Consider the following 24,153-nt stretch of genomic DNA (forward strand, 5'->3'; position numbering starts at 1 on the left):
CCACCTCTCAGAGGGCCATGGATATAACTTTTGTGGGAGAGAAGGACAAATTTGTCCTCGTTTACCTGGATGATATAACAGTTTACTCCAGCAGTCATGAAGACCATCTACAACATTTGAAGAGAGTGTTCCTGAAGTGCAGAAATTTTAGGATTTCAGTAAATCCCAAGAAGTCACAGTTCGCTTTAGAAGAAGGCAAGCTTTTAAGACATATCGTTTCTACTGTAGGTGTCAGGATCGACCTAGGAGGAGTCAAAGCGATATAGAAATTATCTATTCCAAGATCAAAAAAGGACGTTTAATCCTTTTTACGTAAGATCAACTTTATGAGGAGGTTTATTCCAAATTTTGAAAAACTAGTAAAACCTATCACCTCTATGCTAAAAAGGGGATCAAAGATCAAATGGACAGATGTATCAACAAAATCTTTTGAAGCCATCAAAAGAGCTATTATGGAAGCTCCCACTCTAATCAGCCTAGATTATAACAAAGAGTTCCATATCTTCTCTTTTGCTTCCTGTGACACCCTAGCAACAGTCTTGTTGCAAAAAGATGATGAAGGTATAGATTACCTAGTGGCCTTTTTTAGTAAAACTTTAAGAGATGCTGAATTAAGATATGACATGATTGAAAAATAGGTTTATACTCTTATTAAGTCTTCGAAGGCATTCCGAATCTACATTATGTACTCCAAGGTAATTGCCTATGTACCCTCTACCTCAGTAAAGGATGTCCTAGCTTAGCCAGAGGTTGATGAAAGAAGGGCTAAATGGATTGCAAAGCTCATTGAGTTCAACATATAATTGAAGTCCACCAAGCTTATTAAAGGCCAGGGCCTGGCTAAGCTTATGGTTGAGGAAAATTGCAATCGGCTGGACATAAATTGCATAGGTGCAGATTCAAAGATTGAACAAGCAGAGGAGGTAACAGAGGAATGAGGGCAGAAGCAGTCTCTGGATGAAAACCTGGCTTCTTGTGAATGGTATTCTGGAATAGCTCACTTCCTATTGAAGCTAGAAGCCCCCCCAGGCCTTAGTTCAAGCCAGGTCAGGACCATCAAGCTCAGAGAAGCCAAGTTTTGTATTAATAAAACCTTGCTTTATTGGAGGGACCCAGCTGGAATCCTCTTGAGATGTCTAGACAAAGAGCAATCTGTAGAAGTCATGCACCAATTCCATTCTAGCATTTGTGGAGGACATCATTATTAGAAGACCACAGGCCACAAGATCTTGATAGCTAGGTATTATTGGCCCACTCTATTCTCTGATGTGTTTTAATTTGTCAAATCTTGTGATGAGTGCCAGAGATTTGCAGGAAGACAACAACTGGAATATTTTCCCCTGAAGCCAATACACACTGATGGCCCTTTCCAGTAGTGGGGTCTGGATTTCATAGGGGAGATTAATCCACATTCCAGTGGCTAGCATAGATGGATTTTAGCAGCCACTGATTATATTACCAAATGGATTGAAGCCATGCCCACTAAGAAAGTTTATCATCAGGTTGTCATGAAATTCTTGATAGAAAACATTTTCAGCAGGTTTGGTTGCCCAACCAAATTGGTTACAGAAAATGCAGCTGCTTTCAGGGCAAAAGAGTTGGTGGACATGTGTGACTCAATGGGCATTAAACTAGTGCATTCCACCTCATTTTATCCTCAGGGTAATGGCCTATCTGAATCATCCAATAAGAGCTTGGTAAGGATAATTAAAAAGCTACTGGAAGACAGTAAATGGAGCTCGGATTCCAAACTGAAGTTTGCATTATGGGTTGATAGAGTTACCACCAAGAAGTCCATAGGGAATTCTCCATTCAAGTTGGTATATGGCACTGAGCCTGTATTCTCAATCCAATTGACCCTCCCCGTGGCAAAATTCTTGCAAGAAGAGCAGAATGAGGAAAATGACATGGCAAGGAGGATTAGTGACTTGGTTGAAGTTCATCAGATCAGAGATCAATTGATTGAGAGGTCTACAGTCAATCAAAGGAAAATCAAGGAAGGTTTTGATAGAAAAGCAAAGATGGAAAATTTTCAAGTTGGTGACTGAGTTCTCAAATGGGATGCATTGAAAGAAAAAAAGGGAAATCATGGTAAATTCGACGCTCTGTGGACAGGACCATTTATTATCTCTCAGGTCCAAGGGAAAAACACATTCATGCTACAAAGTTTGGAAGGGGAAACAATATTTGATGGCCCAGTCAATGGGAGGTTTTTGAAAATTTATTTTGTTTAAGGCTTTCAAGCCTCAGTGTTGTAAATATGTTATTTTTCAAAGTTTTAGTGTAGTCTTAAATAGACTCCATGCCCAATGCAATACTAGGCAATGTTTTTGATCTTGTTTCTATGTAGAAGGCAGTGGTCTACGGTTCTTGAAACCTCACGGGGAGGATTTCATCCCTAGAAGGAGCCAGTGTTAGCCCTGAGGTTCAGTGCTGACTTTTGGAAGGTCAAGGAAGGGCTCAACCTACTCTCCGGCTGTCAAAAAGGGCCCCACCTGGGTCATTTTCCCATTCTCCCCTTACCCTGCTCACTTTCTACCCTTCCCGTTCCTTCATTCACCTTCTAAACCCGAAAAAATCCACCTTTACTCGCCTTAGGCCCAAGCGCAACGCTAAATTACCCATAAAACCTTACCCATGTGCCTTAGGCGCTCATAACTCATTGAACAACATCTCCGCCATTGATCTTCTCCCGCTGATCCAATGGCCCATATTGCACCCGATAAAGGCAACCTGCCCGATCGGCCTCTACCATTAGATCACCTCCTCTAGATCTAACGCTCCTCACACATATCGCGAGGACAACTAGCATGGACAATACCTGTATGATATGGGTGGTTTTTTTGTCTCATCTGCTACTACGTGTAAGTCGTTGAATGGGATCACACGAATTCTGACACTTACCACTTACCGTTCGATGTCCGCACGATGAAAACCATTACTGCCCAAGCTAAACCACCTCACCCGCTATCGCGTGCACATCTCCGCCACCCGATAATCGTCTGATCTACTCGCTGAATATCTAATGGCCCGGACACATCCCGCTCCCACAACAATCACTAGCCTTTGTAAAATGATCTCCACCACTCATCTCCCTTGATCTGACGGTGACCATCCACGATGATCCCAACCGTTCATCTGCCCATGCACTCCATGTCCCACATCCTATCTATTACCCGAAGGAGAAGATGGCCAACTCCATCAGTTTGGCGATAGTTTGACCATGAAACTGAATTAAATGAAGAGCATGGTCGAAGGACAAAAGGACACAGCACGACTCAGCAACTGAATTAAACAGTCATGGAACTCCACTGCCATGAATCAATCTGACCACCTAAAGGACAACAAAGTACGAGAACCAATCAGGTTTTCGTAGCGAAGAAACCAACTACGTTCAAATACGCTATCAGATAGTTAATGGTAGATGGTTGTCAATTAAGACCCCTCCATCCCTAAATTGTCTAAGAGCCATTATAATGACAGATTATAAATAGCCAGAAGATAGATGTGACCAGGGTTAGCATTTAATGTAACGTTCAGATTCTGGAGACCGTAGACACTCTATAACTTGCAGTGTCTCATCTTCATTTTTAGCAATGCAAGCTTCTTTTGTTGTTACATGCTTACTGTCCATTTCTTCTCTGCTCTAAGCTTGTGCCTGTGGCGCTGTATTCGTGATTGCTTCCATGTTTAATACTAGATAATTGTCATCTTATCTCTGTATTGAAATATTGAATGTATCAGTGAGCAGGTCACTCAAGCTTCTTCTATGTCTGATGCAAAACAACTGTCATCTTGTCTTTGCATTGATAGATTAGATCTACAAGTTTCTTTACTGGTTGCATTCGACCATCACATGGTTGTGTGTATCTGCTGGTGTAATCAATATTCTCCATATTCACTTAATTCCTAAATTGTTGAGTGTTGGTGGTCTAAAGCCTTGTAGTCTGAGGGTGTTCATGCATGTCTAGAATGAAAACAAAGTAGAAGTGGTTATCTGGCTTGAACCAAACCATCATCCCTTCCAATCAACTTCTACAAAAATATTTTAATTTATATGTTACTAGGCATCTCCGAGCTACAACCTAGGAGAGTTTCTTGGAGAGCGAACAAGACTAATATGATTTACCAAACATTAAGAAAGCAAGCTTTTAATCGAGGTGAGTCTAGTTTCCTTATTCAATTTAAGCTCTTATTTGAATTTAATTTAAAACCAACTATTTATATTTAGACTCTTATCCATAATATATTTTCTTATTCCAATCCCAATGAAGATAATAAATATGTTTTATATATTTAAGCAAATAATATTGTTTTCTTATTTTAATAGTTTGTTTTTTAATTTTAAAACATACATATATATAATTTTTTAACTTACTATTTATAAATAATCATTAAAAAATAATTGTATTATATTTTTCAATATTTTGTAAATAAATAATACTATCTTTAAATTTCTATTAATATTTATCAAAATATCTATTATATTTTAGTTTATGAATTTAAATAAATAATCTCATTAATTACAAAATAAATCACTCCAAATAAAATAAAATAAAATAAAATTAATTTTCTCTTCAAAGTCTCTCTAACCTTTTAGAATATACTATGTAATCTTTGCTGCCACATGTTAAAATTAATAATATGTTTTTTTTTTATAGTTAATATGGACATAAATTTTTGTTTGTACTATTTTATAAGATAACTGAATTAGTGTATTCAACATGTCACCTTCCATGTATTTTAGATTTTTTTTTAATAAAGTATTCACTTATCTAGTTTTTAACAATATAATATTAGTTTCCACCAAAGGTTTTTTTATATTTTAGTTCAAAAAATTATTTTAATAATAGTAGTGATCATTACGTATTTTTTTTCTCTTTCTTTTATATTGTAATGAAATTATCTTAAAATACTATAATAGCCTAAACCTAAATACATTTTTTAAGAAAAAATTTATTCTTTTTGTAAGCTTGGCAGGACCTTTTCATTCATATTCATCAAAAGCAGGTTACAACCATATTCAAGGAGTTCAATGGCCTCAACTTGCCCATTGGGAAACTAGGTCTATTGGTCGTAGAACAACAATATAAGCCACCCAAAAAAAATAAATTTTGAGTCTGTCTAACAATCTCATATAATATTGAATTCCTTGAAACCATCTACAAGCTAAAGAATTGTACCATAATAACCTAACCAAAAGATTTTCCATAGAGAGTTAAACAAAATTGAAACCAAATATATTCAAGAAGATTTCTACTCATCGGATGAATCCACTGGACCTAGATCTTTCACACTTGAACCTGGTAATTTAGACCGAGGAAGACACAAAAAGTGTTTCTCAATGTGGCTAAGGAGACATTCTGTTGGTGAATTTGGAACTAGATAAATTAAAATTCCTTTTCGATTTAATTAAGACCAGGATCAACCTTAACAAAGCTAGTTGGAGGGTTCATTATGGTCGTGGTCACAATGTTCTTCAACAACCAATAGAAGTGAAAGGTCTACTTGTATTGAGAAGTACAACGTCTAGAATGAGCACGGTCAGGAACCAAGTCTCTTAAATCTTCCAATCGAAACTCTGCTTTTGGCTTTTGATTAAGTTCTATTTCGTAATTTAAAATTAGATCTCAAACCTGAGATGGGCTACCTACCTGATAGGAGTGGGTTGGATCTTGGATTAGTTGTGCATCTAATTTACGACCTCTTTCCCGCAGTTGGCAAGCTTTAGCTTGGTCATTGTCTCCCTACTTCCTCGCATGCCTTCCCAAACCCCGACCACCTCTTCCTGAAGAGCTAGAACCAGAGGAAGGATGAACCATGATGCTTCTCAACAAAACAATGGATATGATGAAAACCCTAGAACATGCCAGTTTGGGGTCCTGAGAATTATCGAGACAGTAAGGATGTGGTAAATTACCACAACATAGAGGCATTGAATAACTAATTTTAGGCACGAACACGATAATTAACTTGAGACTAAGATGGATTTGATACCCATGACATATAGCAACATAGCCAAGCTCCCCAAGCCCACTTAAGACCAGACATATAGGTAAAACAAGATGGATTTGCCACCCAAGGAAAGGAATAACATGCCTTGGCTCCCTGATCCCGTTTCCAACCAGACATAAACATAAAACAAGAGGAGCCGAAAATAAGAAATTCTTAATCTTCCACACTAAAAGAGACATCAAATGGAGTAAACAACTAGCATAGAAAAAAAAAATCATGCAACATCCACAGAGATCTAAGCCAAAGAGATGTAGTACATGCCCATGAGAGATAATAAAATACCACAGAGAACAGAGATAGTCATATAGAAAGCAGGAAACATAGAGTAAAATCTGGCAGGAGTTTTCCATAACTCACACATAGATTCTAATTTCTTGCAGAGGCTATTTTATAAAGATTTCTCCAAAATATATATGAAATAGGAGAATAGGTTGTAGAGAGAAGGTGATGAAGAGGGAAAATACAAATAAAATACCCAGTGTATTTGGATATGAGACTGGGGAAACCAACAACACCAGGGTACCAACCTACAGAGCCTTCCTCTCAAATGAACACGAGTGACCCAGGAGCACTATACCAAAACCAAATACTAAAACTAGAAACCAAACACTTAAGAATGAGGAGAAGGAAACCCTTAACACATTTGAGGAGGTATCACTCTCTCCCATCTCGTGATTATTAATTTTTGTCATGCGCACTGTCACCATACCTTTGTTACCAAGAATGCGAGGGTTGTGCGTAAGCTACCCTCCGACTCTTGCATTGTCAACTTACACATGACCCAAATCTGAAAAGATCAATTTTCTGGCTCACACCCCGATCAGAGATATGAAAAAAGTTATTGAAATGATGAATATCGACTAATTTATCAATATAATGAATATTAGTCAATACATTTATTAATAAATATCAATAAATAGATATATTTTTCATTTATAATTTAAATATCAATCAATCTAAATACCCAAAGTGGATGCTTGAGTTCATCTTGATCATGTAAAGTTGATATTGTAGCCAATACCATTCAAAGGATCATTTCTCTATCGCACTCTATGACTGATTGTTGAAAAAAATTATAGTGAGCCTGCAATCATTTTCATACCTGCCTTTACTAGTCCATCCTTCTTGAAAACAATGGGTGGATCGTAATGTGATGGCTAGACATTAAAATCTATTTGTGGTACTTTCATTTGAATATTATGATCATGCCGAATGTATCACACCAAGAAAGGACAAGGTTTGAATTCTTGCAGCAAAAGACTAGCTGTTTTGATGTCTAAAAATATTATTTAGAAGCTAATTCTCAAGATTCGAGTTTTTTATTCAATTCTCTCATCAAGAAATCGTGAAACACTTTGAAATATTTGAACATATTCTCTATGGAAATGGAAACACCACAAAGTATAATGAAAGAACATGTTCTCAATCGTAAATTTGTAAAACAAAGTTGATGTAGCATTGTCCCCGTTCTCTATATAAAAAAAATTAATTGATACTCATAATGATATAATGAATATTTTCGTTCCATTAAAAAAGAGAATTATTCACAATGATGCACTATATATATATATATATATATATATATATATATATATATATAAATAATTTTAATGAATTTTATCATAATTGTTTTGCTATGTATAATTATCTAGATTATATATTCTCTAATATGAAGGAACATTTAGAAAGTGAATTTTGATTTTCGTTTAAAGGAATTAATTATTTGCATAAGCTAAGAGTCTATCTCATTCTTATTTATTTTGGATAAAAAATATTCACTTGTCCACATACTAACCAATCAAGCGTTTATTATAATTAAGTTACATGTCTACATGGTGGGTCCATTGCGCTTGGATAGCGCATAGGCACAGGAAGGCATTTGTGAATCAATATAGGGGCTTTTCTTAGATTGTAGAAACATTTTTCCTATTTAGTGAGGTTGGTTTCTTCATGTTAGGAGTTTAATGTTATAACTATTGACTATATCTTAGGTCTCTTTAGTAAGAAGCCATAGGCTCACCGATTCTCCTAATTATGAGAGAAATAAAAAAATCATAGCTACATGGCCATTGTAATCTATAAAGCATGGTCCAACTAGTCAAAAGGAAAAACCAAAATAAAAAAATCCAAACCCCTACAGTTAGCTATGACACATCTATACCCTTCTCCGTGGATGATTAAAAATAAATCCAAAACTGAAGAGCTCATTGAAAATAGTATTTATATGAATCTTTCAACCTTTTCTATTAGCTTTTGTGTGACTTCTTTGGCAACACCACTTGGTTATTGTTGGGAATCATACCTCCATGACCTGTAGTAACTTTCCCAAATCATTGTATTTTCTCATGTCCAATTAAATATGAAGAAGAATTATCCCAATCTAATAGGTATCTCTAGCATTATTTCCTCTCAATTCAAGGAACTAAGGAAAAGAACTTAATAATAATAATAAATATTTCTGAAAGTTCCACCAAATCCAAACTCTATAAATTACTAAAACTAAATTTAAATCATGTAAACACAATGGACAATTAAATGCATTAAATCACGTAAAAAAAATTGATACATTATAAAAAATAATTGACCCATGAGTACAAAATACTAACCAATGTTGAAAGGATAATCAATGACAAATGCTACATGAATAATGGGGCTCAACGAGCTACATAAATACTATCCGAGTGTTTATGGTGAAGGACTCATTCACTCATTTTGAGAAATTTTCTCTTAGAGTTTGACACTCTTAGTGTCAAAGAGAGATTCCCCATGTAGTATAAGGGTTAGCATGAGATTCCCCAAGTAGTATTTTTTCTAAATATTTTTAATAATTTTGATTTTGACTTCATTGTGGGTTGAGAAATGCAAAATATGGATGGGCTGTGGAGAATGTTCAATGGGGATATAAACATATGTATATATGGCTCCCTTTTATTTATCCTTCTATTTATTTTTTATAGTGAGTAATTCTTTGATTTGGATTTATGGCTAGTTTGAATTTGCTTCATCTATGCTTTATTATAATTTCCTTGTTATTCATGCTAACCAGTACAAATTTCATGGAAGGTATGGATGAAAAAAAATAGATCTCATTCTATTATCAATTACTCTCTCAATATTCTCACCAAGCCACCTAACGTAGATCTTATGTCACGACAGGGAGTGGCTAGGGACCTTGTCAATCATCACTAACCTACTCTTCAGGAAATAATATGTTTTTCATTTTGTAATGGATTCTTTTTGGGCACATGATAGAATGAAGTAATACCTTTCATTCTATCTTTAATAGCTCTCCCTTCAATTTCTCTCTTCGTTTTTTCACTTTGTAACATATTTTCTTATTTTTTTACTATGTGTCATTCACTTACTTTTCATTAATTATTCACGACTTAATTTTAAATATTGTTTTAATTGGTTAGAACATGGTTGTTATTGCAATTTTAATTTTAATTTTAATAAAATATTTATTTAGTTTTTTTATTAATATTTGTCCAACTATATAAATTAAACGGCTGGTAGGCAATGATAGACATCAATTCACGATAATCACCAAAAAACTTACTAAATAATTATCCTCAATAGATATGCCACAATAAACAAACATGTGAGAGGAGAGGAGGGATTATCCCTTTGTTGTCACCTCGATCCACATGGGGGGAGGTAGGGCCATGCCATCATCCAATTTCCCATCACATTTAACATCCATGCGATGTGAGGTACGAAATCCCCCCGATGTATTACTCACGCTTGCAACAAGGAGGTTGGGTATTATGTACACTCAGACAATATTGCTAACTATGCTACATCTGGTTATCACTACACTCGAATGGGGAAGGGGAAAATTCCTATGTCGAGTATGATTTTCCTACCTACTTCTATCGTTTCCACTTCTATGGGAGGGAAAGGAACAAGTCCTACTAACCTAGCCTCCCTTGAGTTAAAACTATTTGTGAAGAATTCCCTTTATACTTAGCTAAAGGAGGCCACTAAAATTTGTTAGTTCCTGGGGTTATGTCTACTTATGGTGGTCAATAGTTTGTGGAAAAATTGGAATGGTTGGGTGCTTAGGCCCTACAATTTTTAGCACTAATGCAACATCCTATTCATCGTTCTTAGAAAAAAGTGCCTTTTGCTGCATTTCGTGCTTGGTCTAAGTTCCATTTTCCTTTAAACTTTTGTTGGAAACAAGTTGAAATTTTTGGTATTTCCTAGTTATAAAATTCATGTGATATAAGTCATTTCACTTCTTTCCTTTTCAAGATACACATTTACCCCTATGTACAAGCTCATATTCATTCTATTATAACAACACATAGATTGTTTGTACCCTAACACTTGTCCCTCACAGTGCTTTGATAACATCATAATTGATTTACCTGGTTTCCTTGTAGCACTTATTTACTCATCACTAGTTACTCCAACCTCATCTTAGATTCATCTTTCTATTGCAACTCATTTTTATTTGTACAATTTTGTAGAATTTTTCCTACAAATCAGCTAGCTTTGATACCATGTAGAACTTTTTCTACAAATCAACTAGCTCTAATACCATGTAGAAATTTTCCACCTGTAGATCAACCTGGTAATGCAATGTACTAAAGCAAAACACTTGATCTACTTCTACTAAAAATTTAGCGGAAGCTTAATCAACCATGAGCATCATTAATAAAACACATATAACTGATAAGAAGGAATCAATCACACATAACATAAAAGAATTTACATGGGGAAAACACCTGCCTAAAACCCCATCTCTATATTATCATACAAGTGGAAATATAGTCTGAATTACACAAAGCCTTAGCTCGAAAGCTATCCAGGTCTCAGTACAATCCCTCTGCTGCTCATAGATAGTAAAAGGCTTCTCACAAACCTTCCCCTCTGCCCTCCAAGCCTCATATTTCCTTGTACAGTTTCCTTGAGGTCTAGTGCTGCCACTTGTGTGAATTGGCCTCTTCACACACTCACTAACCTCTGATCCAATTGCACAAACTTGAAGGGGATAAATCCTCATCATGGATGAGCTTCCTTTATAGGAAAAATATTCATCCTACTAATAGTACACAATCCCTTCTCTGATCTTAATTGGGTCTCTGTCTGAACTGCCATGCATCAGTTATCCATGAGAGAATACTCAGTTATCTAAAAATAACAGATGTCACATGCATGCAAGCATCAACAAACTGTATCTCATTAATTAAACAACTTGTTAAATTAATCTAACTGAACTTGAATAAGTTAAACTAAGTCAATTGATCCTCTCAATATAGAACTCATCCTTAATTCCTCAATCAGTAGAGCAAATCAAGGACATAGTCCCCAATCAGTGAAGAAATTGTTGCATGTTCTCACAAAGACTTCAAGTTTGATTTTCCTTAAGTAATTAACTCATGGAGAATTAATTAATTAATACTCAAACTGCTGGTAAGACCAAATCCAAATTTTACTTCTTATTTTAGACTAGGGACTGTCTAAAAATAGGAATCCAACTTGAACTGCTAAAAATAGAAGTCCTATTTTTAGCACTTCCATTTTTCATTCCTTCTTGCCCAAACTATTATTTTTAGCAATTTCTTGTTGCCAATTTTCAACACTCCTTCTCAACAAGAAAGGCTTCCTCTCGAACCCAATCTTGTACCTCTGGAATGTTCTGCATGCAACACATCTACCAAGTGTGGTTGCTCCAACAACTCTCGAAACAAAAAAAATCCCAACTGATCACTCTGTTGGGCTAGAAATATAATCTAATGCTAAAGCTTTACGTGCTGCTGACAAGTGCTCCCTCTCTAATATCTACGCTACTACAACATCTCCATGCATCTCGCACTGTTGCACCCTTATTTGTGTTGCCCTGCACAGTGCAACACATTTGTGCCTCTTGCATTGTTGTAGTCTGCATGGTTTGTGTTGTCCTGGGATTCCCTGCATTGTAGCTCTCTTTGCCACTCCATCCTCAGCTGTCTCTACCCAATCAGTTAGTTCCTGCTACTCCACATCAGGGCTCCCGTAGCAAGGTATCATCCAAGAGGTTGGGTACCTCAAGGATCCTGCCCCTCCTCCATGGGACGATCACTCCACATTGCCCCACCTCCTACCTGGAGGTATGGCTGCATGTGATCCCATTGCCCACCTGGCGCGAAGTTTCCCACTACTGGAGGTCTCTGCATGAGTAGATGTCTCTACTTAATCTCCTCTCAGCTTCCCCTGTTGTGGCTACTCCATGACCTCTTAAAGCCACTACACCAATCGTGGATCCTCCACAATTGTGTGAGACATCTTCTGGCACTACATGTTGAGAGGTAATTTACTCTCCCTCTCAACCACCAAGACTCTAACCTTTGCCTTGCTCCTCAAGGCTTTGCATGCATCTTGTACCTCAAATGCATACAAGTTCTTGGATAGCACACCAATCTATTTCCACTTTCCTGCCATCACGAAATTTTCTAGAAAAAGAGTTGATTTTAAATCATCAATATCTCCCTCATCCGAACTCTGATTCAAACATTCTTTTCTTAAATTTTGGGTATTTTTCCGCAAGGAATCCAAATCTGCTATTTATTTCTGAAAATTTTGTACAGAAATTTTCATATCTGATTTGCAAACTCTCGGCCCAGAGCTCAAAACTTTGAAATCTCCTCTTAGTATACGGTTCTCCCCTTGATCACCTGTTCTCTGATACCATGTAGAATTTTGAAAATTTTTTCCTACAAATCAGCTAGCTCCGATACCATGTAGAATTTTGTAGAATTCTTCCTAGAAATCAGCTAGCTCCGATGCCATGTAGAATTTTGTAGAATTTTTCCTACAAATTAGCTAGCTTTGATACCATTTAGAATGTTTTCTAAAAATTAGCTACCTCTGATACCATGTAGAAATGTACCACCTATAGATCACTTGGTAATGCAATGTACTAAAGCAAAACACTTGATCTACTTCTACAAATAGTTTAGCGGTAGCCTAATCAACCATGAGCATCATCAATAAGAACACATATAACTAATAAGAAGGAATCAATCACACATAACAGAGAAGAATTTACCCAAGGAAAGCACCTGCCTAAAGCCCCATCTCTATATTATCATACAAGTGGAAATATAGTGCGGATTACACAAAGCCTTAGCTCGGAAGCTATCCATCTCTTAGTACAATCCCTCTGCTACTCATAGACAGTCAAAGGCTTCTCAGAAACCTTCTCCTCTGCCCTCCAAGCCTCCTATTTCCTTGTGCAGTTTCCTTGAGGTCCAGTGTTGCCACCTGTGTGAATTGGCCTCTTCACACACTCACTAACATCTGATCTAACTGCACAAACTTGAAGGAGATAAATCTTCATCATGATGAGCTTCCTTTATAGGAAAAATATTCATCCAATTGATAGTACACTGTCCCCTCTCTGATCTCAACTGGGTCTTTGTCTGAACTGCCATGTATCAGTTATCCATGAGAGAATACTCAGCTATCTAAAAATAACAGTTGTCACATGCATGCAAGCATCAACAAACTATATCTCATTAATTTAACAACATGTTAAATTAATCTAACTGAACTTGACTAAGTTAAACTAATATAGAACTCATCCTTAATTCCTCAACCAGTGGAGCAAATCAAGGACACATTCCCCAATCAGTGGAGAAATTATTGCATGTTCTCACAAAGACTTCAAGTTTGATTTTCCTTAACTAATTAACTCATGAAGAATTAATTAATTAATATTCAAACTGTGGGTAAGACCAAATTCGAATTTTACTTCCTATTTTAGACCAGGGACTGTCTAAAAATGGGAATCCAACTTGAACTGCTAAAAATAGAACTTCTATTTTTAGCACTTCCATTTTTCATTCCCTGTTGCCCAATCCAGCACTGATTCAAAAACTGCTACTTTTAGCACTTCTATTTTAGTAATTTCTTGTTGCCAATTTTCAACTCTCCTTCTCAACAAGAAAGGCTTCCTCTCGAACCCGATCCTGTACCTATGGAATGTTCTGCATGCAACACATCTACCAAGTGTGGTTGCTCCAACAACTCTCGGAACAAAAACAAACTCCCAACTAACCACTCTGTTAGGCTAGAAACATACTCTGATGCTGAAGCTCTACCTGCTGTTGACAGTTGCTCCCTCTCTGACCTCTACGCTATTGCAACATCTCCATGCATCTCACACCATTGCACCCTTATCTGTGCTACCCTACACAGTGCAACACACTTGTGCCTCTCGCATTGCTGCAGTATGCATGTTTTGCGTTGTCCTAGTATTCCCTGCACTGTAGCTCTCTCTGCTGCTCCATCTCCATCTGTCTCTATCCAATTAGTTAGTTATTGCTACTCCACACTGGGGCTCCCGTAGCAACGTATCATCCGAAAGGTTGGGTACCTCAAGCATCTTGCCCCTCCTCCATGGGACGATCACTCCACATCGCCCCACCTCCTACCTAGAGGTATGGTTGCATGTGATCCCTCTGCCCACCTGGCTCGAAGTTTCCCCCTACTGAAGGTCTCAGCATGAGCAGATGTCTCTACTTGATCTCCTCTTAGCTTCCCCTATTGTGGCTGCTCCACAACCTCCTGAAGTTGCTGCACCAATCGTGGCTCCTCCACAATTGTGTGAGACTTCTTCTGGCACTGCATGTTGAGAGGTAATTTACTCTCCCTCTCAACCACCAAGTCTCTAACCTTTGTCTTGCTCCTCAGGGCTTTGCATGCATCTTGTACCTTATGTGCATACAAGTTCTTGGCTAGCACACCAATCTATTTCCACTTTCCCGCCGTCACGAAATTTTCTAGAAAAAGAGTTGATTTTAAATCAGAAATATCTCCCTCATTCGAACTCCGATTCAACCATTTTTTTTTGGGTATTTTTCTGCAAGGAATCCAAATCTACTATTTATTTCCGAAAATTTTGTACATAAATTTTCATATCTAATCTGCAAACTCTTGGCCCAAAACTCAAAATTTTGAACTCTCCTCTCAGTATATTGTTCTCTCCTTGATCACCCGTGCTCCGATACCATGTAGAATTTTGTAGAATTTTTCCTACAAATCAGCTAGCTTCGATACCATGTAGAATTTTGTAGATTTTTTCATACAAATCAGCTAGCTTTAATACCATGTAGAACTTTTTCTACAAATCATCTAGCTCTGATACCATATAGAAATTTCCCACATGTAGATCACCTGGTAATGTAATGTACTAAAGCAAAACACTTGATCTATTTCTACAAACAATTTAGCGAAAGCCTAATCAACCATGAGCATCATCAATAAGAACACATATAACTAATAAGAAGGAATCAATCACAAATAACACAAAAGAAATTACCCAGGGAAAGCACTTGCCTAAAACCCCATCTCTATATTATCATACAAGTGGAAATATAGTCTAGATTACACAAAGCCTTAGCTCAGAAGCTATCCATTTCTCAACACAATCCCTCTGCTGCTCATAGACAGTCGAAGGCTTCTCACAAACCTTCTCCTTTGCCCTCCAAGCCTCCTATTTCCTTGTGCAGTTTCCTTGAGTTCCAGTGTTGCCACCTGTGTGAATTGGCCTCTTCACACACTCACTAACCTCTGATCTAATTGCACAAACTTGAAGGAGATAAATCCTCATCATGGATGAGCTTCCTTTATAGGAAAAATATTCATCCAAATGATAGTACACTATCCCTTCTCTGATCTCAACTGGGTCTCTGTCTGAACTGCCATGCATCCGTTATCCATGAGAGAATACTCAGTTATCTAAAAATAACAGTTGTCACATGCATGCAAGCATCAACACACTGTATCTCATTAATTTAAGAACATGTTAAATTAATCTAACTGAACTTGACTAAGTTAAACTAAGTCAATTGATCCTCTCAATATAGAACTCATCCTTAATTCCTCAATCGAGGACACATTCCCCAATCAGTGGAGAAATTATTGCATGTTCTCACAAAGACTTCAAGTTTGATTTTCCTTAACTAATTAACTCATGGAGAATTAATTAATTAATATTCAAACTGCTGGTAAGACCAAATTCGAATTTTACTTCCTATTTTAGACCAGGGATTGTCTAAAAATAGGAATCCAACTTGAACTGCTAAAAATAGAATTTCTATTTTTAGCAATTCCATTTTTCATTCGCTATTACCCAATCTAGCATTGATGCCTAAACTACTATTTTTAGTAGTGCTATTTTTAGCACTTCTATTTTTAGCAATTTCTTGTTCCCAATTTTCAACATTATTTCTTTCAAAATTGTTGTGCTTTTGTGCTATCCATTACCCTATCATGACACCCTCACTATCATTTTTTGTTAGCATATATCCTCTATCATGCCCTACTAGTGCATGAGAAGTCAAAATAACTCCCGTAGTAGGGGTGAGGTGAGTTCACGAGACTGCTTCTAAGCATAATATTGAATGCAAAGGTACCAAGAACACAGTTCTAAACAAATATAGATAGTTTTGAATCAAGTATGACTTCAATAAATGACTAGAAGTAATGAGCACACTGATGAGGAAATCCACTCCTCAATAGTTGAGAGGATTCTAGATCTCTACCACAATAAAGGAAGATAAAATCAGTATTTATGTACTATAGAATTATATTGGCACATCAAAGCATTAATTAAATCCCTCAAGGATAAGGAAAACATTAAAAGTAAGCTCAATGAAAAATGTGATCAATGTGAATTGAGGCCATCATCTCCATAGGAAAAAAAACGGCTTGGCCTAGCACACCAACAACGCCAATTAATATTTCAACATCAAACTAATCTATTTCATGGTACCTCTTTTTGTTTACTATAGCATTTTCTCTTGGGTTACAAGATTCATAGTTACATTGAATTTAAACAACATTTTTGTCATTTTGATGCACTTAGTCTTATGAATTTGCATGATAGAATTGGAAAAAATGTTTAGCCATGGTATGGATACAATTTTTTTGAGTTGTATTTGAAATTTTGGATAAAGGAACTATATTTCCACTAGTGGTATGATTTCCTAATTGGTAGACTATGGTCGGAAGGCATATGATGTATATGTTATGTCCCAATTGATTAAGGAAATACTAGGTTTACAAAAAATATGTTTCCAAAATTATAAAAGTTAACTTTATTTTAAAAGTTCAATATGATTATTGTTATTGCTATAGAAATAATTAATATAAAAATTGAACATATATAGATTTGAAAAACATGTAACAAAATTTTTCACAATGAACATTTCTAACCTATAAATTCTTAATTTGCAAATATGATTTTCTAGAATACCATGGGCCAATATCGTGGCTTATCAATAACATGTGCCCATAAAACCATAATTCATTTCATATTACACTTGTTCATATGAAATTTTCCTTAATTAATAATTTTAGTTAAAAGGAATAAAGTACATAACTACTTTGGAAATAGATCTTAACATTTGATTCGTGAATAGTACTAAGAATATTCTAGAATATTCCATAGATATAAAATCCATACCATCCACCTAATAACTATTGACAATTAAATTAAAATAAGGAAAATTCTATTCCAAAATATACAGTCGTATTTAAGTAATAATACTATCATTCATGTTGTTTTTCCATATAAGAAATTCAAATAAAGGAGTATGTTTCCATCATTAATATAATACTTCGAAATAATTCCTAGTTCCACATACATAGTTTGTTCCTATTCTAAACTTTTTCTCTTTACTTTTTCTCACTTTAAAAATTGTATATCTTTATAATCATTCCTAAGTATTTCCAAATAAGTGCCAGTATTACTTTCCTATAAGTTCTTTCTGATTAAAAAATTTGCATGTTTCTATTATTAGTCCTTACCTCTCTAGGGACTATAGATTTTTCCTCACAATCAAATTATATTGACTCTATATTATGTTGCTATGTTTTCGCAATTTTAACCAAAGTTCCTGGAAAATGCTGCATATTTCATTTTTCCCTTGGGTTTATAGTACATTGTGATTTCAGAACTAATCCCTTGAGTTTATTATTCTCTTGGGTTTATAATATCATTCCCTTGGGTTTAATAATATAAGGGTTCATATCCCTACAGTATAATATTATTCATAAGGTTTATAATATTAATCTTAGGGTTTAATATAAATCCCTTGGTTTTATAACCATGGTCAATCATGGTCAACGATGGTCTCACATCTCATTGTGACAAAGGTTGTACCATATTAAAATCAACCATCGTAAAACATTGTCCCACATCACATCGTGACAAAGAATGTCTAATTATGAAAATAAATCATGGTAAATCATGGTCATCCATGTTTATTTTAGGGTTTATTGTATTTATCTTAGGGTTTATATAGCCTAGCCTTATAATATTAATCCCTTCGGTTTAATATTATTCCCGATGGTTTATAATATCGATTCCGTGGGATTTATTAATATAAGGATTCATATTCCTAGGGTATAATATTATTCATAAGGTTTATAATATTAATCCTAGGAATTAATATAAATATCTTGGGTTTATAGTCATGGTCATCCATGTTCATTTATGGTCCAATGTCACATTGTGACGAATATTGTCTCAATATGAAAATAAACCATTTTCAACTATAGTCAACCATGGTCCAACGTGACATTGTGACAAAGGTTGTCTCAATATGAAAATCAACCATGGTCAACCATGGTCTAACGTCATATGGTGACAAAAATTGTCTCAATATGAAAATTAATCATGGTAAAACATGTTTATTTTATGGTTTATAGCATTTTTCTTAGGGCTTATATACCTACGGTCTATAATATTAATGACTCAGGCTTTATATAATTCCCTTGGGTTTTTATTATTAACCCTTTGGGTTTATTATTCACTGAGATTTATAATATCAATTCCTTGGGTTTATTAATCTAAGGGTTCATATTCCTAGGATGCAATATTATTCATAGTGTTTATAATATTAATCCTTGAGTTTAATATAAATCCCTTGGGTTTATAATCATGGCCAACCATGGTCCAACGTCACATTATGAAAAAGACTATCTCAATATGAAAAAAAACCATGGACAAACATTGCATTATGACAAATATTGTCTCGATATGAAAATAAATCATTCTCAACCATGCTTCAATGTCATATTGTGACAAAGATTGTCTCAATAAAAAATGAAGCATGGTCAACCATTGTTAACCATGTTTATTTTCTGGTTTATAATATTTATCTTAGGGTTTATATACCTTGGATTTATAATATTAATACCTTCAATTTAATATTATTTTCTTTGGTATATAAAACCTTTGGGTTTTAGACTTAATCCCTTGGGTTTATAATATCAATCCTTTGTGTTTATTAATTTAAGGGCTCATATTCCTAGGGTATAAAGTTATTAATAAGGTTTATAATATTAATCCTATGCTTTAATATAAATCCATTGGGTTTATAATCTTATTTCCCAATGGCTAACCATGGTGCAATATCAGATTGTGAAAATTGTTGTCTCACTGTGAAAATCAACCATGGTCAAGAACGCTCCATCGTTGCATTCTGTAAAAGATTGTCTCAATATAAAAATCAACCATGGTAAACCACGGTCAACCATGTTTTTTTAGGATTTATAGTATTTTTCTTAAGATTTATATACCTAGGGTTTATAATACTAATCCATTGGGTTTAATATTATTCCCTTGGGTTTTTGGTAGTAATCATTTCGGTTTATTATTCCCTTGGGTTTATAATATAAATCCATTAGGTTTATTAATCTAAGGGTTCATATTCTTAGGATGTAATATTATTCATAGGGTTTATAATATTAATCCTTGGGTTTAATATAAATCGCTTGGGTTTAATATAAATCCATTGTGTTTAACATAAATCCCTTGGATTTATAATCATGGTCAAACATGGTCGTACATCACGCTCTGACAAATATTTTGTCAATATGAAAATCAACCATGGTCCAACATCGCATTGTGACAAAGATTGTCTCCATATGAAAATCATGCATACTCAACCATGATCCAACATAACATTGTGACAATTATTGTCTCAACATGAAAAGGAACCATGGTAAACCATGGTTATTTTGGGTTTTATAATATTTATATTAAGGTTTATATACCTTGGTTTCATAATATTAATCCTTTGGGTTTAATATTATCCCCTTAGGTTTATAATACGTTGGGGTTTCAGAATTAGTCCCTTGGGTTTATCAATCTAAGGGTTCATGTTCCTAGCATATAATATTATTCATAAAGTTTATAATATTAATCCTAGAGTTTAATATAGTCCCTTGGGTTTTGTTAGTCTCCTATACTAATAGGTTTCATTTTTCGTGATTGACAGTGGAAGTGCCAAAAATGTTCATCTTTGATTCTACAAAGGTTCCATATTTTGTGAAAAGAACAGAGAGTTAAAAAATGTAAAGAGGGTATGCCTTAAAAGAATGATCAAAAGGCAAGAAAATGAATTGGTCAGAAAAAATAATTGAAATGAACCCCAAAGAAGGACCAGGAAAGTGGCTGACGAAAATGCCACTGCTATCTTGATGGATGGCCCAACAGTTCAGACTGGACCATGCCATGATTTAAATTGTTTGTTCTAGACTAGAGAATGAATATCTGCTCAAAAAGTTCAAGCTTGGCAGATGGGTAGCTAGATAGAGAAATGAAGGAGCCCAATTGCTTAATATGGGCCCTTGGAAGACATAAGGGTAGATTTAGATAGGAAGGCAGTCAAAAGAAAAGAGGATTATCAGGGTTTGCAAAGCTAAGTGCACCCATTCAAAAGAAGAAAAAATGTTAGGTGTATTAGGCTGGGTAGGCAGTTTTGAGGTTGCAGAAGCAAGGTCTGACCACTTGATATATTTAAAATCATGTCTTATCCCATCAATAAAAGAAGGGTCAGAGCAATGGTCTAAATGGCAGAACTATCAAAGCATGTCTAACTCCCCTCATTCCCCTCAAAAATTTTCTTACTAATATCCCCTTGAGGACTTTAGAATCTGCCTAAACAATCCTACTTACATTTCCCCCTTGAGAAAATCATGTCAAGTTTTCACCTTCTTCAATAAGAGAAGCCACATTTCTTGTGTAAAACCCTCATTTCATACTTCATCCATTCCTTGTTTCTAAGTTTTCAGTTCACAAGCTTAATCTCTCCCTCACACTTCACCTCACATACCCATATTAACTCCTAACCCTATTATATAGCTCCCTAGTTACATCCCCACCCCTATTTTCTACAAAAAAAATATATATATAAAATTCCCAAAAACATATCAACTATCCCACCCCCTAGCATTATAGCTAAGTAACATAGTTATGGGAGATATTAGTCCATTTGAGGCTATAGTCAACCCTTCCGCGTCCTAACCCTGGAATTAATCTAACCTCTGGTTAGGATTAATAACCTATGCCCAAACCCCACCCATCTAAACCCTTGAAATTTCCCCCCACAGCCAAACCCCAATGTTTAAATGTTTGAATGTTTTAAATTAAACATTACATTACATTACCCCACACTAACCCAACCCGCAAAAACCCACCTAAGCCAAAGTTTGGACCCTACACTGTGCAATATTATTTAAATACGGGAGGGACCCGCTCTGAAGCTGCACGCTACGCCAAAAGCCTCGCCAGCCGTCCATTCCACACCGTGCCAGATCCAAAAGTGGGCGGGTATTTTCAGCCCACAATGCGCCGGGGGTTAATGTCTGGGGGATGGGCGGTTTCCCTGCCGTACCCCCGCCATATGTCGACCGCCCGGGGTGTTCGGAGGCCTCCCCCCGAAAACCGCCTTTACTCAAAGGTGGTGCGGGGAAACCAGATACCACCATCCGCCCCATCACGTCAACACTCCCGTCAGCCATGACGTCACCACCCTGTCTCCGTCGCTGCCCCACGTCACTCGCCATGTTATCAGCCCGCGTCCACGTTGTGCTGCCATGTCCCGCCACATCGTCATCCGTGTCAGCGTCCACGTCACCCTGGTCGTACCCGGGACCCACCGATGACGTCATGCTGATGTCATTCTGGGAAAGCACCAAAAGCGCATATGCGCCAATTTTTTTATTAAAAACACGTAAGGTGACCGTTTTGGGTCATTTTCATTGGAAAGTTTGGAGAGCGTTGCTTCGCTGTTCATGCCAAATTGCCTCCAGATTTCAAATTTGAACAATTCGCATGCAGCCACCTGCAAATTCAATGCCAGTGCTCGCAATTCAATCAGCTCAACCACCCTCGGCGCTAGCTAAACCAGGTATTTGCCGAATTCCACCAGTTCGCCCGTGTTCTTCCTGTTCTCTCAAATTTATTCACTAAATTGCCTGCAATCTCCTAAGTTTAATGGTGTTGTCCCTCATAAATTTGGCCTAAATTCACTATGCACCCCCCTGTTTAAGAGAACCACGGTCCGTTCATGATTTTACCATGCCAAAATCCATTTTCGAGCTTGAATTCCCGATGTAATTTTATACCTGCTCGGCATTGTTCCCTTTTGTCGCGTTTCACTACAAAACCTCAATGCATTGAGCTGTGTAATCCCTTTCCCCTCTGCATTTGGCCCTCACAGTCTCTAAACTCAGAGAATTTGCTAAACAGAAACCAAATCTTAAATCAAACTCTGCAAAGTTTGTTCTTTTCACCAAAGCCACAAATATTGAAGACTTTGGGTTCAGCGAAAATCATTCTGCCACTCCTCTACAAGTCCTCACAAGCAGTTATCCTCAGCCTGTTTCTGCTAAAAAACTTCACTCTAAAAGATAACATCTGAAAAGTTCTATAATGGCTACTCCATCAGCTCTTAGTGTCACTCCTATGAATCCACCAAACAAAGAGCTTGAAGCCATGCCTCTTGCTGATAGAGATTACCGTATCCAAGATCTAGTTGGTGACAGAAATCACTTGCAGACCTTCTGCCAGTTGAGGAACAACTATCAAAGCAACTGTGACATGTATGGTATATGGGAATCCAATTTGACTTATTACTTCCTCCCATCTGTTAATATTTTTCCTAAGATCATCTGCTTGTGTGCCGAGAACTATGAGCCAACTCATAGAGCTGTTAAGTCTCCATCTGGTAGCATACGTTTCCACATTACTCCTGACTCCATCAACCAAATGCTCAACTTCAAGCAGACTCAGCTGTTGTTTCCCTTTTCCATGAATTATTTGATGGATGTAGGCTCCAAGCTCTCCAGTACTGACATTGAAAAAATTACCAAGACATTCATGAGGGCAGACCGCCAGCCTACAGGGCCACCTCCTTTCTTATATCTCCATTTTAGTGAGGTGGGCAAGCTTCTAGTTGATATGATCTCTTATGTGCTAGGTTTTAAAACAAGTGAGCACATTGATGTAACTGTGTTGGTATTATTAGCTGCATATAGTCCAGGCCAACCCCCTGCTTACAAGTATCCCTATGCCAAGTTCATAGCCAATAAAGTACATGATTAGCTATTGAAAGTGGATAGGGAGGGAGTATTCAAATATTCATCATATATCTACCACTTATTCATGTATTACCAGTCTGAAAGCTTCCAATGCCCCATCAAGAAATTGTATTCTAGGGGTGAAAAGAGGTCTGTCATCTTCTGGTCATTAGTTTTCCATGAAGTTCAAAACTCTCCATTTTCTTACTGTGAGTTTATTGGCCAATTTGTATACCCAGTCTCTTGCCTCCTAATGAGATCCCCTCCTCCCAGATTGTCATTTGATATACAGAAGACCTTGCAGCTGTCCAAGAGTTATAAAATAGGTGATTGGTACCTATATCAAAATCACACTGTCATTAGAATCTATGGCTATGACCTCTGTCCTTACAGGCTTCCAAGGTATGTACCAATGAGACTGTTTGCCTTGGAATACTATAGGCAACTGATTAGTTCTGATCTTACCCATTTTCATAGTGCCAAAAGGAAAGCTCACCTCAAATTCAAAGACCATCTAGGCCCCTTCATTATGAACAAGAAAGAAGGTTGGCAAGATGCTGATCAAATTCTCAGGGACAAATATAAGCTAAAGAGGAGCTTCTGGTGGGTCCCTTATGACCCGGAAGGTTTTATCAGTGCCAGAAGAGTTAAATACAAGCTGCTAGGCTATGACCACTGTAAATATCCACAAATTGAACAATATGCCAACCAAGATGAATGGTTGCAAGGCACATTAGCTGAGGAATTGACTCAAGAGGAAATAATGGAGAAAAA

This window comes from Pinus tabuliformis, chromosome 9 (genome assembly GCF_031772625.1).
Source record: "Pinus tabuliformis cultivar Carrire ecotype Pingquan chromosome 9, CPIR1, whole genome shotgun sequence".
Lineage (NCBI taxonomy): Eukaryota > Viridiplantae > Streptophyta > Pinopsida > Pinales > Pinaceae > Pinus > Pinus tabuliformis.